We start from the raw sequence: 20,596 nt of genomic DNA on the forward strand, positions 1-20,596 counted from the left end.
GTAAGTTCAAACACATTACACGTGTCATTACCCGTGTGAGACTGCAGCCAGTACGGGCTTCTAATTTGTGGTGTGTCTCTCTCTGTAATCATGCAACGCGAGGAAGCCAGTGCAGTAAGACGTAAGATTGAAATTAATGTTTACACATTGAAGAAACGGGAAGGGGGGAAGCCAAGTATGGAGTACATTTCTGTTGGTTTTGACGTAAACAGTGCGTCTACTGGGTACATATTGTGCATAAACTGCTCCACATTATTGTGTTTCCAGTCGGGAACCATTCATTTGAAGAAACACAGTTGCAAGAAACCTCACAAAGATACAGCTCCTTGAGGGATACCGGCAGTAATAAAAGATAGTATTACAGAAAGGTGTGTTGCAATGTGTGCTAAAGATATGAGACCTTTTAATGTTGTTTTCGGTGAATGTTTCAGAGAACTAGGCCAAGAATTAATAAATCTAGGTGTGCATTATGGAGAAGTTAAAGTGGCAGATGTCATGTCACATCCCTCTACTACGAGCAGACATATCAAAGAACAAGCTGATGCAATACAAAGCAACATAATGCCCTCTGTTATTACGGAAGTTATTAATAAAACATGTGCTGCGATAGTTGATATGTCGACTGACTCGCATAATCAGGCGCACTATTTGACGCTTACTACACATTACATTAACACAGAATGGTCTCTTGTGAACAATGTTTTATTTAGAACAAAATTCCCGGACGATAAGAAGAATAACATTATGAAATAAATTGAAGAGAGCATGGCTGATTGAGACATTTCGCCGGACATGTTGCTCAGTTTTGTTTTTGTCTCCGACCAGGGTGCCAATGTAATAAAGGCTTTGGAAACTCACGAAAGAGCCGGCCGAAGTGGCCGTGCGGTTAAAGGCGCTGCAGTCTGGAACCGCAAGACCGCTACGGTTGCAGGTTCGAATCCTGCCTCGGGCATGGATGTTTGTGATGTCCTTAGGTTAGTTAGGTTTAACTAGTTCTAAGTTCTAGGGGACTAATGACCGCAGCAGTTGAGTCCCATAGTGCTCAGAGCCATTTGAACCATTTTTTTTTGGACTCACGAAAGCATTCTTTGTGCTGCTCATTCTATAAACACAGGACTTAACCATACTTACGATGAAGATAACTCCTTGTTAAATCATGCCCCGAACATCGCATCAACAAGAAATACTGCAAAATGCATTGTAAGGTACATTAAGAAAGGTCGCCTCTGCTCGTCTTTGAAATCATCGTTGAAACAAGAGGTCTGCACATGCTAGAACAGCTTGTACACTATGCTGGAATCCCTACACACTCAGTATAACGAAGTTGTTGCTTTTGCTGATGGAAAAGGACTCCTCTTACAGACTGCAAGAATATGATAATGAGCTTGCAGGAAAAATTGCACATTTTATGAGACCATTTAAAGAGGGCACAGATGAATTAGAAGGCGAAAAAAACCGACAATCCACTTAGTTCTTCTTTGGTTTTACAAACTGCAACAAATTTGCAGTGTCAATGACACTGAGTGTCGGGTGAGTAATTACTGGTAGTTAAAAGCACTGTTTCATTACGATGCGCGATAGATTTATAATTAACTACCGTAATTGATGTGTACTAACAGATATGTATTTTTTAACAGGAGGTACAAAGGATTAAAAATCGAGTCTTGACTTCCGTTTGTGAGAAGATTGTGATCACTTCCAGACATAAGACTGCTACGTTTCTTTGGCCGTCATTCGGTGATCTTAATACGCTTGAAATAAATGAAAAGCAGGAAATTCTTAGCAACGGGCGGCAATTGTGTGCTACTTGTGTACAACATGTAACCATTAACATAATCGTTTTTTCGTAGTTAGTGGATATCGTATTACAGAGAAATGGGAATGTTATAATTCGTATAATAATTCTTTGACGTAAAACACCTCGTTTTTATGGGAACGTTCGATGATTTCCACATCAGTTCTGTGTTACTTGTCTCTTTTGTTTATTATCATAGATCCTTTAAGCACTGTGTCAGCACCACCCAGCAAGAGAATTCGTTTCAAGGAATGGAGGAACAACAGATCATTCGCAGCAGATGAAGCAGATCTCTACATTTTAATGCACCCCGAAGATGATGATATCTTAAAGTGGTGGAGCAGACATGAAACAGATCTGCCAGGGCTGGCTACAGTTGCAAGACGTATTTTATGTATCCCAGCAACAAGAGCACCTAGTGAAAGACGCTTTAGTAAAGCCGTCATGTTACTAACAAATCGCCGCAGCCAATTAAATCCGGAACGCGTTAGTGATTTACTGCTGATCAACAATAGCTATAATTTTGTTTCTATTGCAAGCAAGTGAAAAGTATGACAAGTTACGTCTGTAAATGTTTAATGTTCTTTGTATACTTTCTTTATGAAGCTGGTTGTCTTCTAGATTACAGGGACAGCACTTACTTAATGTTTCCTATTAATGAAAGGAAAAATGTATCTTCTGTTTCGAAATGAGACTCGTCTTCTATCCGCGATTGTATTGAAATATCATTTTACTTTCCAAGTGCTTTATGAATTTAGCTGTGGCACGTACCTGTTCTGGGAAACGTTACTTTTTCATATAAAGAGAGAGAGAGAGAGAGAGATAAATACATTGTGTGTGTGTGTGTGTGTGTGTGTGTGTGTGTGTGTGAGAGAGAGAGAGAGAGAGAGAGAGAGAGAGAGAGAGAGACAGACTGTCTTTGGATTTGTGCAGTACAGTGCAGCGAGATGGGGCGAGGCGAGGTGAGACGTCAGCGGTGATCGGTCATGCTCGGTTATCCGCGTGTCCGTAACGCACACAACTGACCTGGGGCGAGTACGTGGCCGAGCCGAGTCGTGTGGGGCCGGACACGAGCGGCTCTGTCCCCCCGTCAACAGGCGAGCCGCGACCGGTCAAACATTGAGCGTTGCAGCACTCTAGTGCTGATGCAGCCAGCAGCTGCTCCCGACTTTGCCACAGGCACCGGGGCTCTGCTCAGCCAACCAGCGACGACAAGATCGGCATGGATGTCGAGATTCAGCCCAAAGACGAGGTTAAGGAAATGGGTAGCACTTAGCAGACGATCTCCTCACCGTCTTTTTGGGTGTGGTTTTCCATATCGCAAAGTGCCGTAAGGAGCGATATGTGTGCACCTACCATATTCGAACTCGGTAAGCGAGGAAACTAGCAGCTAATGAAGCCAACTTCATAAGCTTACCTCCTGTTTTCGCCAGACGCAATACGCAGAAAGCGACTGCAGAGAGCGCCACACACAAGGCAGTCTCAGTGCGGCGCCACATATGGTGTCAGCCGCTTAGTTGATGGTGCAAGTTCTTCCGCTGCAAGACATTTCAATAGGCCATTCACCTGCCGATAGTTACGCCTGTCACCACAGAGACCATGGGCCGGCTGGTGTGGCCGAGCGGTTCTAGGCGCTACAGTCTGGAACCGCGCGACCGCTACGGTCGCAGGTTCGAATCCTGCCTCGGGCATGGATGTGCGTGATGTCCTTAGGTTAGTTAGGTTTAAGTAGTTCTAAGTTCTAGGGGACTGATGACCTCAGAAGTTAAGTCCCATAGTGCTCAGAGCCATTTTCTGAACAGAGACCATTGGCATCCAGAACTATTTCATGCATCCATAAAAAGAAACGGAGTTACAAATTTATATGCAAACCGCATGACTCAATCAACTGCACGGCGACACTCATCCAGTCATCGTTCAGTTACAGTTTCCTTCAGTTGCCTACATTGATCAAGAAGTTCGCCTCCGCAGTCACCAGTTACCAGCCAGTTCCAGTCGTCGGACAGTCAAAGCCTGCTCTCGAAGATGGTCAAAGTGTTTATTGAGAAGCAGAACCTATAAACTCTCTACACTGCATATCAAACAGAACATCCATTGGATTACGATTAGTTAGCCATGATCTGGTGTGTTGTGTTAGGTTAGGATCAGAACCCCTACATCAGTGCCATGCCTTATTAAGAAAGCAAAATATAAGTATCTTTATTATGTACATCGTTTTAATACATGATTATTGTGGTCTTTAAAGTGTTACCTTTGTTATTCTGTTTTAGAGATACAGCCCTGTGACATTAATGCGGTAAGTGTATAAGTAGGCCATTTCCTTACAGCCACGGATGACTGTATCTACCTGCTCCCTATACACCGAGGCGACAATAGCTATCGGATGCCTCTAATATTGTGTCAGAGCTCCTTTTACCCGGTGTTGTGCAGAACCTGAACATGACTTGGAGTCAAAACATCATGGGAAGTCCCCTGCAGAAATACTGAGCCATGCTGCCTTTATAGCGGTCCATAATTGCAAACGTGATGCTGGTGCAGGATGTTGTGCACGAATTGCCCTGTTGACCTGTCATTTATGTCCCATCAATATTCGATGGGGTTCATATAGGGCAATCTGGGAAGCCAAATACTTTGCTCAAATTGTCCAGCTTTTTCTCAAAAATATTGACTAACAAATGTAGCTTAGACATCATTGTATGGGAATATGAAGTCAATGAAGTGCTGCAAAATGGTCTCCAAGTAGAGAACATAACCATTTCCAGTCAACGATCGGTTGAGTTCGATCAGAGGACCCAGTCCATTCCATGTAAATACAGGGTGATCAAAAAGTCAGTATAAATTTGAAAACTTAATAAACCACGGAATAATGTAGATAGAGAGGTAAAAGTTGACACACATGCTTAGAATGACATGGGGTTTTATTAGAACAAAAAAAAAAAACAAAGTTCACAAAATGTCCGACAAATGGTGCTGGACAGTAAAACTGCTACGGGTGAGAGGTACGCCGATATATAACAGAATCACATCATCCCCAGCCTCGTTGATAAACACCTGCTGGAACGTATGATGTTTATACAGGATGGCGCTCCACCCCATATTGTTAGACGCGTGAAAGATCTCTTGCGCGCGTCGTTTGGTGGTGATCGTGTGCTCAGCCGCCAATTTCGTCATGCTTGGCCTCCCAGGTCCCCAGACCTCAGTCCGTGCTATTATTGGCTTTGGGGTTACCTGCAGTCGCAAGTGTATCGTGATCGACCGACATCTCTAGGGATGCTGAAAGACAACATTCGACGCCAATGCCTCACCATAACTCCGGACATGCTTTACAGTGCTGTTCAAAACATTATTTCTCGACTACAGCTATTGTTGAGCAATGATGGTGGACATATTGAGCATTTCCTGTAAAGAACATCATCTTTGCTTTGTCTTACTTTGTTATGCTAGTTACTGCTATTCTGATCAGATGAAGCGCCATCTGTCGGAAATATTTTTAACGTTTGTATTTTTTTTTTTTTTTGTTCTAAAAAAATCCCATGTCACTCCAAGCATGTGTGTCAATTTTTACCTCTCTATCTACATTATTCCGTGATTTATTCAGTTTTCAAATTTATACTGACTTTTCGATCACCCAGTACAGGCCAAACCACCATGTAACTACCATCAGCTTGCATAGTGTCTTGTGGACGGCTTGGGTCCATGGCGTCGTGGGGTCTGTGCCACATTCGAATCCTACCATCAGCTCTTACCAACTGAAATCGGGACTGATCTGACCAGCCCACGATTTTCCAGTCGGTTAGGGCACAACCGATACGGTCACAAGCACAGGAGAGGCGCTGCAGGCGATTTCATGCTTTTAGCAAAAGCGCTCGCGTCCGTCGTCTCCTGCCATAGCCCTTTAACGACAGATTTCGTCGCACTGTCTTAACGGATACATTCGTCTCACATTGATTTCTGCGGTTACTTGACACTGTGTTGCTTTCTATTATCACTGACAACTCGACGTAAACACTGCTTCTCTCAGTCGTTAAGTGAGGCCGTCGGCCACTGCTTTGTCCATGGAGAGGGGTGAGGCCTTAAAATTGGTAGCCTCGGCACACTCTTTACGCTGTAGATCTCGGAATATTGAATTCCCTAACGATTTCCGAAGTGGAATATACGATGCGTCTAGCTCCAACTACCATTCTGCGTTCAAAGTGTGTTAATTGCCGTCGTGCGCCCATAATCACGTCGGAAACGTTTCCATATGAATCCCCTTAGTACAAATGACAGTTCCGCCAATGTACTGTCGTTGTATACCTTATCTAGGCGGGACTGTCGCCATCTGTATATTTGCATATCACTGGCACATTCCATGATTTCGTCACATCAGTGTATGTCACACCTAATTTACTGCTGAATACAACAGCCAACGCATATCGAAATAACTCCCTACTCAACTTCAAGTACCACTCAACACTATTGTGAGGGATTTGAAAAAACTAGTTTTATTTACAGTTCGTGTATTGAAAAAATGATTGTATTAATATCACGCTGAAATGCCCCAAACGGAATTACCACGTACCACTCCCGCCACTTGTCTGTCGAAAACATAATATGCTGCAGTTAAGTACTATTAGGACTAGCCGTGGCCTGTACTATGACTGTTACGGATTGCAAATTAATTCACAGAAAGTATGTAACTAATACGCTTCCGTAGTCAGGCGAGAGCAGATACACCCGACAGTCACCTCTGGTAAGTGGTCATCACCGCCTCGCGGACCAATGGCAGCCTGAAACCCTGGAACTGAAATTCCAAGTTTGAGAATGAAATACAGAAATCCCTTTATTTCTTTCGAAGTTCATGTAACTTCTGAATGCACGTTGGGAACGTCTTAGAACAGAATTAATCCAGGAAGTGTACTGAAATAGGAATCCTCCATCGTTTAGGCGATGCAATTGGTCCTACATACTCCGGAGAGCAAGGATTAGCATGCAAAAATACGTCTAATCATTCTGACCTCTCCATGCTGAAATTAATACCGAAATAGAAATACTTCCCTCTTCAAAACTGTAGCACTAACTTAACTATTAAAAGCTTTAGATGAAGAGAGAATTCCTATTTTGCGTTATAGGAATGTGAGAACTACCGCATCTTTAATTGAAAAGTAGGAAATAGTCACAAACAAGTTACCCCACATTTAGAAATGATATTTTCCATAAGTTGTAAAGTGATGGACTCTGTGCTAAATTTCTACACTCCATCAAAAACACTGTTGCTTCTAGCACTGCAGTTTGGAAACATAAATTACTCGCTGATTAACTGCCACGTTATTACACACGAAGACAGCAGGAAGAACCCAGATATTGCGAAATATTTTTGTGAGACGTTAGAAAATTCAGTGTCCAGTATCCCATATGAAAATATCAAAATATTCCTAGGAGATTTTAATACTCAAATTGGGAAAGAGAAAGCCTTTCACAAAATCTTCGAAGGCTACCAACACTCAAACGAACCAACGGAAACCGTGAAAGATTGATCACTCCGTGCAGAGCTTCCAGCTTAAAACACGAATTTAAATTTCAAGAAGCTCCCCAAGGAAAGAAAAGATAGGAAATCACCAAATAGAAATTCAGGAGAGTCGACATTAATTCTGTTACGATTTCAGAATTAGAGAAATAATAAACGTTAAGCCGCAGAAAGGAGCAAATATTGAATTAGACCATTACTTGATGACGATTTGGTAAAATCTATTCCTCAACGCAAGACTAGAAGTCAGAAGAATTGCATATTTAGGACTGACTTAGGGAAAATACGAAACAACATAGAAATATTCCAAAACAAATTAAACAACTTACATAATAGTGACTGGAAAAGCATCTGAACCAAAATGATACATGCAGCCAAGGAAACAGCTCCACCGAAAAGAAAATGAAAGATGGCTGATGGAATCAATGCTGTAAAACAGATAACGAAAAATTGAGAGCACGGGAAACATGGTACTCTAAACAGAAAGAGGTTGATGGTTTGGAATTTATAAACCAAAGAAAGTGAAAGATAAAAATTTTGAGATCCGCTAAAAGAAAACTTGAAAAGCCTCTTCTACGCGATATTGAAGAAGACTTCCAAAACAAAACACAACAACACAAGAAAATTTTATAAAACTTCCAAACTCAATTAAAGAAATACCAACGGGAAGTGAACGTTTTCTAAGACAAAACGGCAAACCAGCTATTAGTAATAAAGAAAACTGTGAATTATTTGCAAAGTACATTAAGAAGCTTATCGGTTGTCAGAAAGTAGTGATATCTTTCGACGAACTGGAAGCTGAAAATGCTTTTCAAAATCGGAACCACCAGATAAAACTGAAATTCAGAATATAACTAGAGAACCAGATGACCAGTACAGTCCGGATGCGCAAGAAGCTTGAACTCCCATGGGAATCATCGAAACGACGCCATTAATGAGTATAATGGGCAAGGGGCACTACATCAGTAGTCTGCGGATAAGATGAGAATTTTGATTTGATGGGATAGGGTGCCAGGGTAGTCAGCGCAGTTGCGCCGACCACTGTGTGAGAACGGTGCAGTGGTCGACCTGCGGATAACCAATCACAGATGGCAAGTAGCACCACTAGAAGTGAAGGCAATGTGAAGCATGTCGGGGGATGTGGAAAACAGTGCAGTTGGTTCCGTAATGCGGAAAGAGAGTGATATTTATGACGTCCAAAAGGGTATGATCATTGGAAGCATTTCCGAAACGGCTAAGTTTGTAAACTGTTCATATCTCACTGTGGTTAAAGTACACCGTGCATAGCACAAGCGCTGCAGATGCAACTGTGCCATAGATGATAGTGGTGAACTACCACTATGGAGATGTGTATGGGCGAATAGACGTGCAACTACTGAGCAGCTGACACCCAGATAAACCTAGAAGCAGGAGCGTGGATCATGCACCCATTCTGACTGCTGTTCATCGGCGATGAAGGCGGGAAATTTGCACGCGAATACATCAATTGGACGTCGACTGAATGGCGAAAGGTGGCCTCTTTAGGTGAATCACATTTTATACTCCTTCGAACAGATGGCCGTTGCTGTGCACATCCCTGCAATAAACGTCAGAAGAGCGAGGGAGCACTATGGTCTGGGGAATGTTTTCGTGGAATTCTCTGGGTGGTCTCGTTTTTATGGAAGGTACAATTGATCAACACAAGTATGTATCTATCGTTGGGGTCCATATCCACCCCTACATGCAATTTGTTTTTCCTTGGCACAATGACATCTAGCAGATGGACAACGCAACGTGTCACACAGCTCGCAGTGTACCTGCGTGGTTGTAACAGCAGCAGGATGAATTTACGGTACTTCCACGGCTACCAGACTCACCAGATTTAAGCCTAGTCAAGAGTCGATGGGATCACCTCGATCGGACAAATCGCGCCATGGATCCTCAACTGAGAACTCTAGCATATCTGGCCAGGTGACCAAGTGACCTCTGCATAAGTTTCGGTACCTCCCAGAACCTCAGTGACTCTCTCCCTGCACGTCTCTCAGCGTTCCGCACTGGTTATTCGTGGTGGTCATGTTACTATGGCTGGACGTAGTATTATAAATCTTCTCTTCTCACCTTAGTATTTGTTCAATGGCCCTCGTTTATTTAAACTGATTAAGGTGGTGCAGTGGTTAGCAAATTGGACTCGCATTTGGATGGACTGAGGTTCATATCCCCTTCAGGCCATCCATATGTATTTAAGTTCTCCGTGAGATCCTTAAATCATCCAGACAAGTGTGGGATGGTTCAGTTGACAAGGGCTCGGCCCATTTCTCTTCCCACCTTTTCATAATGTGAGATTGTGCTCCATTCCTGATGACCGCGCTGTCAACAGTACGGTAAACGATAGTCTCCCTACCCTTTTTCGTTTATTTAATCCTCTCCGAATTGAGTTATCTTGCGGAATTCATATTTCGGGGGCACACATGTTTCCAAGTTTGTTTCGAGTACGCTGCTGAAGTTTAGCCGTGGAACCCTTACACATCCTCCATACAGTCCCGGTCTCTCCTTGTGTGATTTCCATAGGTTTGAAGCCTTTAAGAAAGCCATTCGTGGCCGTCGATTTGCTTCGGACGGAGAGGTGCATGCCTGGTTACAATCGTGGTTTCGTACGCAACGGCACGCTTTTATCACGAACGTACTGACCGTCTTATCTCACAGTACGATAAAAGTGTTAAGACTTATGGCGATAATAAATAGTTTACTTACTTTTTCCGTCTGTCTCGTTTTCAATTGACTGCCCCATGTAATAAGAGTAAACAGTAACCATTACTAGTAGGCAGGTACGTGGCAAGGCAGCTGCTATGTAGGTTATTAAATCCGTTACAGTCGTGGTATGTCATTAGCGTGTTTATCAATGCTACTAGATGATTATGTTTATATGAAGTGGCAGGCACAGGTTTTTCCGGTAGACATGCCAACCATATGGTATTGTAACTTCCTGGCAGATTAAAACTGTGTGCCGGACCGAGACTCGAACCAGGGACCTTTGCCTTTCGCGGGCAAGGGCTCTACCAACTGAGCTACCCAAGCACGACTCACGCCCCGTCCTCACAGCTTTACTTCTGCCAGTACCTCGTCTCCTACCTTCCAAACTTTACAGAAGCTCTCCTGCGAACCTTGCAGAACTAGCACTCCTGAAAGAAAGGATATTGCGGAGACATGGCTTAGTCACAGCCGGGGGGATGTTTCCAGAATTAGATTTTCACTCTGCAGCGGAGTGTGTGCTGATATGAAACTTCCTGGCAGATTAAAACTGTGTGCCAGACCGAGACTCGAACTCGGGACCTTTGCCTTTCGCGGGAAAGTGCTCTACCAGCTGAGGCGTGGGTCGTGCTTGGGTAGCTCAGTTGGCAGAGCACTTGCCCACGAAAGGCAAAGGTCCCGAGTTCGAGTCTCGGTCTGGCACACAGTTTTAATCTGCCAGGAAGTTTCATATCAGCACACACTCCGCTGCAGAGTGAAAATCTCATTCTGCATATGGTACTGAGATGAAATGCATTGTACGGCTACTCGTTTAAATTTTATTTTAAGTCAGACTTTTTTCTTGAAGTTTTTATTTAATGGTGATCATTGGATGTATTTCTGCTGAAATTTCTCTTTGTGCTTATGTTAAATGTTGTCAGCCAGTACTACTGTCAACTGGACTAGAATGAAGTTGGGTTGGCTTGATTTGGGGAAAGAGACCGAACAGTGAGGTCATCGGTCTCATCGGATTAGGGATCGAAGGGGGAGGAAGTCGGCCGTGCATTTGCCTGAAGCTATTTAGGGAAATCACGGAAAACCTAAATCAGGATGGCCGGACGCGGGATTGAATCGTATTCCTCCCGAATGCGAGTCCTGTGTGCTAACCACTGCGCCACCTCGTTCGGTTAGAATGAAGTAAAAAGCGTTCGGTAGATGACATGAGTCATTCATATATCGGTTTCAGAACAAGAATGGTATCACTTTCTATTTGTGTCCACCCTCAGAAATTCTGCAGTTTGCACCGTCACGGACATTGATGCCTCGCTGGTCGAGCGGGGTTTTTATTATGTCTGGAGCCATGTTCATTCTCAAGAAGTTCGAAGATCGAAACTCTCAATGAAAGTTGTGGGCTTGACATCTGAAATAAAATAAAACTTTGTTTTAGCCCAAGTGATTTTCAGTCTCAAAATCCAGCGCTCCACTTCCCAATCACATCCTTTAGTACACATCCGTTGTTTGGTAGTAGCAGTTTATCTAAAGCGAGTATCTTTTTAAGCCCGTTCGTTAAGACAATGCACAGATAGACAGTAGTTTCTTACACAACTGCAGACAACAGACAGAACAGTGACTTCTACATTCGCTGTCAACCCATTCGGATGCCTCGTGAGCCGGCCGCTGGTGGCCGAGCGGTTCTGGCGCTACAGTCTGGAACCGCGCGACCGCTACGGTCGCAGGTTCGAATCCTGCCTCGAGCATGGATGTGTGTGTTGTCCTTAGGTTAGTTAGGTTTAAGTAGTTCTAAGTTCTAGGGGACTTACGACCTCAGCAGTTGAGTCCCATAGTGCTCAGAGCCATTTGAACCATTTGAACCATGCCTCGTGAACTGTACATTGCAAATGAACTACACAGGATGATAGTAAAATACTGACCTCCTAAATAACATGACTGTTGGTTTCTTATGTAAGGACTACAGGCTTCAAATGGCAGTAATTAGGCTACGACTGCATTCAAGTGTTTGTAATTATCACAAATTGCCTAAGATACAGGGCATAGATAAATGCAGCTTATTAATTGGCCACACACAACACTTAAAGCCACACAAACGTTTTCCAAGGCTAGGCATGATACACGTCTTTGTTCTCAGATTTTCAGACAATTACTATGAAATAAATTAAGGCAGAGATACGATTTAAGGCTAGTAAACTGTACTGCAGTAACAGCACTGAAGTGAGGAAGTCGAGAAAAAGTACTGAAAGGCGAAATGGCGTTAATATCTGCCTCAGTAAGTTACTGCAATGTCGCCCACCGTCACCTGACAATGCGGAGGAGCGCAGTTATGTTGGTACAAAATCCTTTAGGGTAAGTGAGGGAGAACGTCTTCCAGAAACACAGGTAAATCCAGGTGAAAGAACTATAATATTCATTTAATTGGGGAAATAGAACGGAAGACTCAGTAAAAGTGGTACTGATCATTTCTGGCCAGGAAGCTATAGAAAATCTTTCCTGGAGAACCTGACCTTTAAAGTCATGAGGATTTCTATACGCCCGTTGACGATAACTGTGGACATTGAATATTCTGTCTCTAGTTAAAAGAGCGTCATTCATTAACATTATGTACAACCTGAAATTAATGTAATTGTGCCGTTGGCATTGTCTTAACGAACGGGCTTAAAAAGATACTCGCTTTAGATAAACTGCTACTACCAAACAACGGATGTGTACTAAAGGATGTGATTGGGAAGTGGAGCGCTGGATTTTGAGACTGAAAATCACTTGGGCTAAAACAAAGTTTTATTTTATTTCAGATGTCAAGCCCACAACTTTCATTGAGAGTTTCGATCTTCGAACTTCTTGAGAATGAACATGGCTCCAGACATAATAAAAACCCCGCTCGACCAGCGAGGCATCAATGTCCGTGACGGTGCAAACTGCAGAATTTCTGAGGGTGGACACAAATAGAAAGTGATACCATTCTTGTTCTGAAACCGATATATGAATGACTCATGTCATCTACCGAACGCTTTTTACTTCATTCTAACCGAACGAGGTGGCGCAGTGGTTAGCACACAGGACTCGCAGTGTATGACTATTACGACGCTATGTGGCATGTGTTGTATTATGAAACCATCACGGAGTTTGTTCTGCAGTTGTGTAAGAAACTACTGTCTATCTGCAATTGGTAACTTTGCTTCTCACAAAGATCTTCACTGTGCCTTCTATACATGTGTCACAGCGACTGATTAGGCATAACACAATATCAACTATTTTGCGACATAGCCCGGATTTTAGGTAAACGTCTTTATTCTATAATCACCACAGGTAATTATGATTTACACATGTATTCCTGAAATGAATTATGCACTATTGTTCGAGCTAATCTGCGGCATACCCCGAAGTGTGCGATACCATATTTCCAACTCCTTTTTGATCGTCTACCCTAGTTTCACCCTAGCCCTCAAAGGATTGTTTCGAACATTCTAAATAAAACTATTTGCTACACATTGTAGTGTGCCTAACAATAAATTTATCTGTGCACTTGGCTACGATGTTGTAAAGCTTAATGTATATGGTAGTCTACGTAGGAGCTAGAGTGGAACATTAACGTTTGTCTTGTGACAATGTTTACACCGGGTGGACGTAACAGTCCAAAACCAAATCACTTCGTTGCGAGCAAAAAGCATCGAAGGCTGTGGCAGCATTGCGATGGTCACGTGAGAACGCCTATATTCTAAAATTCTTCACCTGTGCTGGAATAGTTGGAAGAAAGGCTCAGTAATTTGGTGCAGCGGAAAAGAACAGAGATTAGGGCATTATCGGGAATAATAAGCGGATTTGATAAGAATGACGCAACACTGGTGGGATTTAAATAGGACAAGAGCGACCTGATCGGAGATGAAGTGCAATAAGTAAGTGCAATAGATAAGTGGAACATCTCTTTCAGTCGTCAGTCGCATTACTGGTCAAAAATCACTATATCCATGCCTCCCACTTTAATAAATCGCGTGTAAAAATATAACTTGGCAGGTACGTGAGGGGAAAGTTTGCACTTTCGTAATCCTAAAACGTGAACCTAGTCACTAAAATCTAGCAGAGACTGAGAAACAGACCTCACTTGGGGGAAGAGCAGGTGACAAACAAAGCGGGTGAAGGGAGGCACTGTCGCCACCTCTCGCTGCGAGCTGCCCCAGAGTGGAGAGAGTAGCAGAAGCTGGAGCATGCAGTAAAAGAAACTGAGACGGGCATCCAGAACAGAAGTTACGCAGGAAGAAATACAAATTAAAAAGTTCACCTTGTCTGATCACAGGATAGTCACTACGTACGCGGAGCACGTTAAGCAGGTGATGCTTGCTATACTCTTAACGATTTCCAGTTATTCAGCTCTGAACATGATGCACCTTTAAGAAGAAGAAAAGAAAAAATAAATTAATGGTTAAGAGAGCAGACAGTATATCAATTGTGAAAACTGAGTTTCCCCCGGTGCATACAATGTTGTAATAACTTACGGGAATTCAGCCGATTGACGTCGTCGACAACCGCCTATATTTCGATAGGGGCACCCCCTGTCGTTTTCAAGGCAAAACTGCAGCAAGTAAGCGCTGTGCAAGGGTTTTTAAAACCTCGATCTGTAGATTCATACGGAAATGATAAAACATACACACACACACTGTAAACACTTCTCCATCCCACAACCTAGATGTGCTAGATCTAGGTGATTATGTTCCGCAAGTAAGCGCTGTGCAAGGGTTTTTAAAACCTCGATCTGTAGATTAATACGGAAATGATAAAACATACGCACACACTGTAAACACTTCTCCATCCCACAACCTAGATGTGCTAGATTTAGGTGATTATGTTCCTATTTTAGGATTACGCAAGTGCAAGAGTTCCCCTTCCTTACCCGCTCATTACCCGTCAAGGTTCCATTTTACACGAGATTTATGGGAGGTATCGACAGCGAAAATTATTAACCAATAGATGGGGTGGCACTAACTATGTCCCCCTGTTTTATGACAAGAGAGAAAGCAGAATTTCTCCATATCTATTTATATGGTTACTTGCCAATTTAATGTCAATATTCTGCAGTAGCAGATTTGCTCGGATGTTGCAGGCGTGTGTGACGCTTACGCTCAGTGCACCGACCTTCCACAGTCCTGGTAGTCTGACCAATACATCAAATGTCACAACTGCAAGGAATACGGTAGACACCCGCCTTACAAAAAGCAAGATCATCCTTTCCGAAACCTCAAAGGACACTAACCTTAGATAGTGATCGAGAAACACATTTCACATTATATTTCCCCACAGTAAGACCAATACACTAGGAAATGTTCTCTGCGTAAGGCACAAAGGCAGTAGATTTTAATGTTCTCTGTGCAAGGCACAAAGGAAGTAGACTTTGGTGTCACCTGCGTATTATCATTATTCACCCTGGTGCACAGTTGGTCGACGGCGCAAAGCCGTCACTATAGCCAAACTGACTAAAGTTGACATGAATATGGACTAAATCAGTTGAAAAATTCTCATGGTCCAAGATGATGTTGGCCCTGTAAACCAACGTATGAAGTAACCCTTCAAGCTGAGCTGAATGATGGCGGCTATCCGCCAGAAGGCACAAGTCAGTGTAGGTAGTCTTTCTATGAATGGAATGTCCCAATGTACAATGACCGAGCGAGGTGGCGCAGTGGTTAGCACACTGGACTCGCATTCGGGAGGACGACGGTTCAATCCCGTCTCCGGCCATCCTGATTTAGGTTTTCCGTGATTTCCCTAAATCGTTTCAGGCAAATGCCGGGATGGTTCCTTTGAAAGGGCACGGCCGATTTCCTTCCCAATCCTTCCCTAACCCGAGCTTGCGCTCCGTCTCTAATGACCTCGTTGTCGACGGGACGTTAAACACTAACCACCACCACCACCAATGTACAATCAACCTTCCCCCTGACGAACACATCAAGGAAGGATAGGCAGCCGTCCTTTTTTCACCTCAGTCGCATTACTGGTCAAAAATCACAGCATCCATGCCTCCCACTTCAATAAATCGCGTGTAAAAATATAACTTGGCGGGTAAGTGAGGGGAAAGTTTGCACAAGAATTCCGGTGGACTGAATTCAGGTGTTCTAAGAAGTCGCACAAATCCTCACTGGCAGGAGCCAAACAACAAAGGTATCATCCACATATCTGAAAAAAAACCACACGCAAGTTTCAAAGACATCGACCAAAAGGAGTTGCGATGGACAGCGCGTTGTGACCTATTATTGCCAATTTGTTTGTGGAAAAGTTCGAGGAACGTACGTGCCAAGTGGAGTGCGAAGTGGAGAAATTGGAACATTTCCGACATATTGTTCTGTTTGAGTTCAGCAGGGGGTGTAAGGTATGTGATGCGTCTCAAACAGCCTCTCCATACAAATGCCAACCTCACCTTCACGAGTTGCAGCCAAGGATTGCTGCACGGTACACCCTGTTACCACTAACGAGGATATGGCGACCGAGTATCTCCCGGAATAAGGAGACACCCTCTACCAAGCGAAACGGCCTCCTAGGAGGGCGGATGAGCAGGTAGAGGCAGGGCACTCTTTTCCTTGGGATGGGAAACTGTCCCTAAAGGCGGAAGAGCCACATGATGGCCAACGGCATAGAATGAAGAAGGCAAGGAGAAACCACTTCATTAAAGATCTAATTAGATTTCTCAAGCATCAGCAGCCATAATATGAATATGAAACAAGCTCTAGTAAAAATGCAATCCGGAGTAATAGCCCCTCATTCGGTTCTCCGGGAGGGGACTACCAGAGATCTCGTTTCAACAGTTCATAGGAAGAAAGGAAATAAAAAGAGCTATAGTAGAATTGGAACGTGGAACGTCCGCACCTTACTGCAGATGGGGAAGCTCGAAAACCTTCAGCAAGAAATGAAGAAAATGAAGTTGGATATACTAGGAGTGTCTGAAATAAGCTGGCCTAACTGCGGAGATTTCTGGAGTGATGAGTACAGGATAGTTCACACAGGAACGATAGAAGATAGACCTGGAGCAGGTGGGGTTGGAGTAGTTATGAGTCGAAAATTGGGGCAGAGAATGACGGGATATATACAATACGGAGGAAGGATAATACTTGTCAGTCTGGATACCAAACCTACAGAGACGGTTGTGATACAGGTCTATATGCCTACCACAAACCAGGAGGATGAGGAAGTTGAAGCTGTATATGAAGAGTTAAATGGAGCCTTGAGAGGAATCAAAGGAGAAACAAATTTAATAATCATGGGAGACTGGAACGCAATAGTAGGAGATAAAGAGGTACAGCCAGCTGTTGGACGCTACGGCCTTGGTAAAAGGAATGATAGAGGAGACCGACTTATAGAATTTTGTAACAGGAATCAACTGATAATATCGAACACGTGGTTTCAACATCACCCCCGTAGAAGATACACCTGGAAGTCACCAGGGGATAGAGAACGATACCAAATTGATTACATTCTAGTCAAAAATAGATTTAGAAATCAACTAAAAGACTCTAGAGCATACGCAAGCCCAGATATTATGAGTGATCACAACATGGTTGTTGCGGAATGCCGACTCAAGTTCAAATGCATAAGGAAGAAAATAGGAAATGGAAAACTGGATACAGGGAAGCTTGGAAACCGTGAGACGCAGAAGGAGTTCCAAGAAAGGGCTAAGGATCTAATTCAACAGCATCCTATAGAGAATGTAGAACAACATTGGGAAAATATGAGAGATGGCCTAATAAAAGCAGCTGAAGAGATAATTGGCAAACAAAAACCTGAAAAGAGGAAGGAGTGGATAACTGATGAAATAATACTTATGTTTGAGGAAAGAAGGAAGCTCAAAAATAATGAAACGGAAGAAGGTAAAACGGCATACCGAGTGCTTAGGAACAAAATCAACAGGAAGTTGAAGCAAGTAAAAGAAAGATTCCTTGAAGACAGATGCAAAGAAGTTGAAGAAGACCTTCTGAAGAAAGGGAACCTTGAATTAGCATACAAAACAGTGAAACGCTTCTTCTCAGGAGGACAAAGGATTAGATGTAATGCCCTAATAAGAGAGGATAATAAGATGGTGTATAATCATGAAAATATAACACTTACGTGGAAGGAATACCTAGAGAAATTATATGGAGGCAACGTACAAGATGACATGATTGAAAGTGAGGACGAAGTAGATAAAGATGAACTAGGAGACAGCATACTAAGGTCTGAATTTGATCAGGCACTACAGGCACTTAAGCACGGAAAAGCACCAGGAATTGACTCATTGCCTGCAGCAATCATCAAAGCAGCTGGAACAGAAATAAAAGATAAATTGTATAAATTAATCTGCCAAATATATGATACTGGAGAGCTGCCTGAGGACTTCAAAAGGTGTATTATTGTTCCTTTACCAAAGAAAATGCCAGCAAAATCGTGTGCACAATACAGAACCCTCAGCCTAACATCACATGCATCAAAAATTTTGACGACCATCCTCCTCAGAAGAATTGAAGGGAACGTGGAATGCATGCTCACAGAAGACCAGTTTGGCTTTAGAAGAGGGAGAGGTACGCGAGAAGCTATTATGGTCCTAAGGCTCATAATAGAAAAAAGAATGGAAAAAGGAAAGGACACCTACATAGCATTTATTGACCTCGAAAAAGCCTTTGATAAGGTTGAATGGAACAAACTATTCCAGATATTGAGGGAAACTGGATCTAAGTACAAGGACAGGAGAACGATATGGAACATATACAAAGAAGAGGTGGACATAGTGAGATGTGGGGAACATCAACAACAAGCAAAAATTAAACAGGGTGTGAGACAGGGATGTGCACTCTCCCCTGTCCTCTTTAATATGTACATACAGAAAGCAATGGACGAGGTCAGAGAAAAGTTAGGACAAGCTAATGGAATCAGGATCCAGGGAAAAATAGTTGATATGCTGTGTTTTGCGGATGACATTGCTGTCCTAGCGGAAAATGAGGAAGAATTACAAGTAGTGTTGGAGGTAATGGAAAACACTCTTGCTACACGGTACAACATGAAAATTAATAAGTCAAAAACAAAAATCTTAGTTGCAAGCAAACAAAATAATCAAGCAATTACGAATATAAGGCTGAATGGAGAGAAGCTGAAAGAAATACAAGACTTTGTCTACTTGGGAAGCAGAATAACATCAGATGGTCGTAGTAGGAAAGATGTAATAAGTAGAATAAATCAGGCAAAGATTGCATTCTATAAAAGGAAAGGACTCCTCACATCAAATATGATAAGTCTGTCGTTAAGGAAGCGGTTAATAAAGACCTTTGTTGGGAGTGTGCTTCTCTACGGCAGCGAAACCTGGACGTTTGGAGAGGACGAAAGAAGAAGGATTGAAGGATTCGAAATGTGGTGTCTGCGAAGGATGTTAAAAATTCCATGGACGGCCAGGATGACAAATGAAGAAGTCCTGCAGAGAGCGGAGGAAGTTCCAGTTCTTTGGAAGACGGTCAAGAAGAGGAGAGATATATGGATGGGACACATTCTGAGACATGAAAGTCTTCTCCACACTATAACGGAAGGCCTTGTGGAGGGCAAAAGGGCAAGAGGCAGACCTAGAAGAAAGTACATAAGCCAGATAATGCAGGACCTAGGATGCGGAAGTTTCACGGAATTGAAGAGGCTGGCCGACAATCGCACTGAATGGAGAGCTGCTGCAAATCAATCTTAGGATTGGCAACTTAAGAAGAAGAAGAGTTCAGCAGAGAGGTGAGAACAGCAGAGGCACCCAGAAACATTTCCACCGTGAATGGGATAATGCCACGAGACAGAATACGGCAAGAAAACTGCTTTATCGTTTTAAGCAGAATCGTTTTAACATTAGTGACTCCCCACGTTTAGGAAGAACTTCGGTGTTTTGTGAAGATCGTTTAAACATATTAATCCACAATGATCCACGTCAGTGTATTCGAGAAGTGGCAGATGTGATGAACTGTGACCATTCCAACATCGTGCGACATTTGCATGCAGTGGGGAAAGCTCAGATATCGAGTGTATGGGTATCGTATGCTCTAAGCCAAAATCACAAAAATCAGCGGATGGCCATACGTGCATCTCTGCTTCCTCTTCTTCAACTGATTCGTGAACGGTGTGCCCAGACTAAGCAGCTACTCCCCACGCAAAGACCTGCCTGCATCCACAAAAAATAATGTTACGCATCTGGTGGTATAGCGACGATGTGGTGTACTACGAATTACTGCCCCGAATTGTAACCATCATTACTGACATTTATTGTGAGCACCTGAGACGTGTTGCAGACGCAGTCTAAGAACAACGGCCAGGAAGGTTGCCTGAAGTGATGCTGCTCCTCGATAACGCCCGCCTGCATTCTGCTAGACTGACGAACAACATTATACAGGAGAGAGGTTGGGTAGTAATTCCGCACCCACCTTATTCACCTGATCTTGCATCCTCAGATTTTCACCTTCTCCGCTTTCTATCGAATAACCGTCAAGGAACTTCTTTTCCGGGTGAAAATGCTCTCCGATCATGGCTTGACGAGTTCAAAAAATGGTTCAAATGGCTCTGAGCACTATGGGACTCAACTGCTGTGGTCATAAGTCCCC

Source organism: Schistocerca serialis, chromosome 3 (genome assembly GCF_023864345.2).
Source record: "Schistocerca serialis cubense isolate TAMUIC-IGC-003099 chromosome 3, iqSchSeri2.2, whole genome shotgun sequence".
NCBI classification, from domain to species: Eukaryota; Metazoa; Arthropoda; class Insecta; order Orthoptera; family Acrididae; genus Schistocerca; species Schistocerca serialis.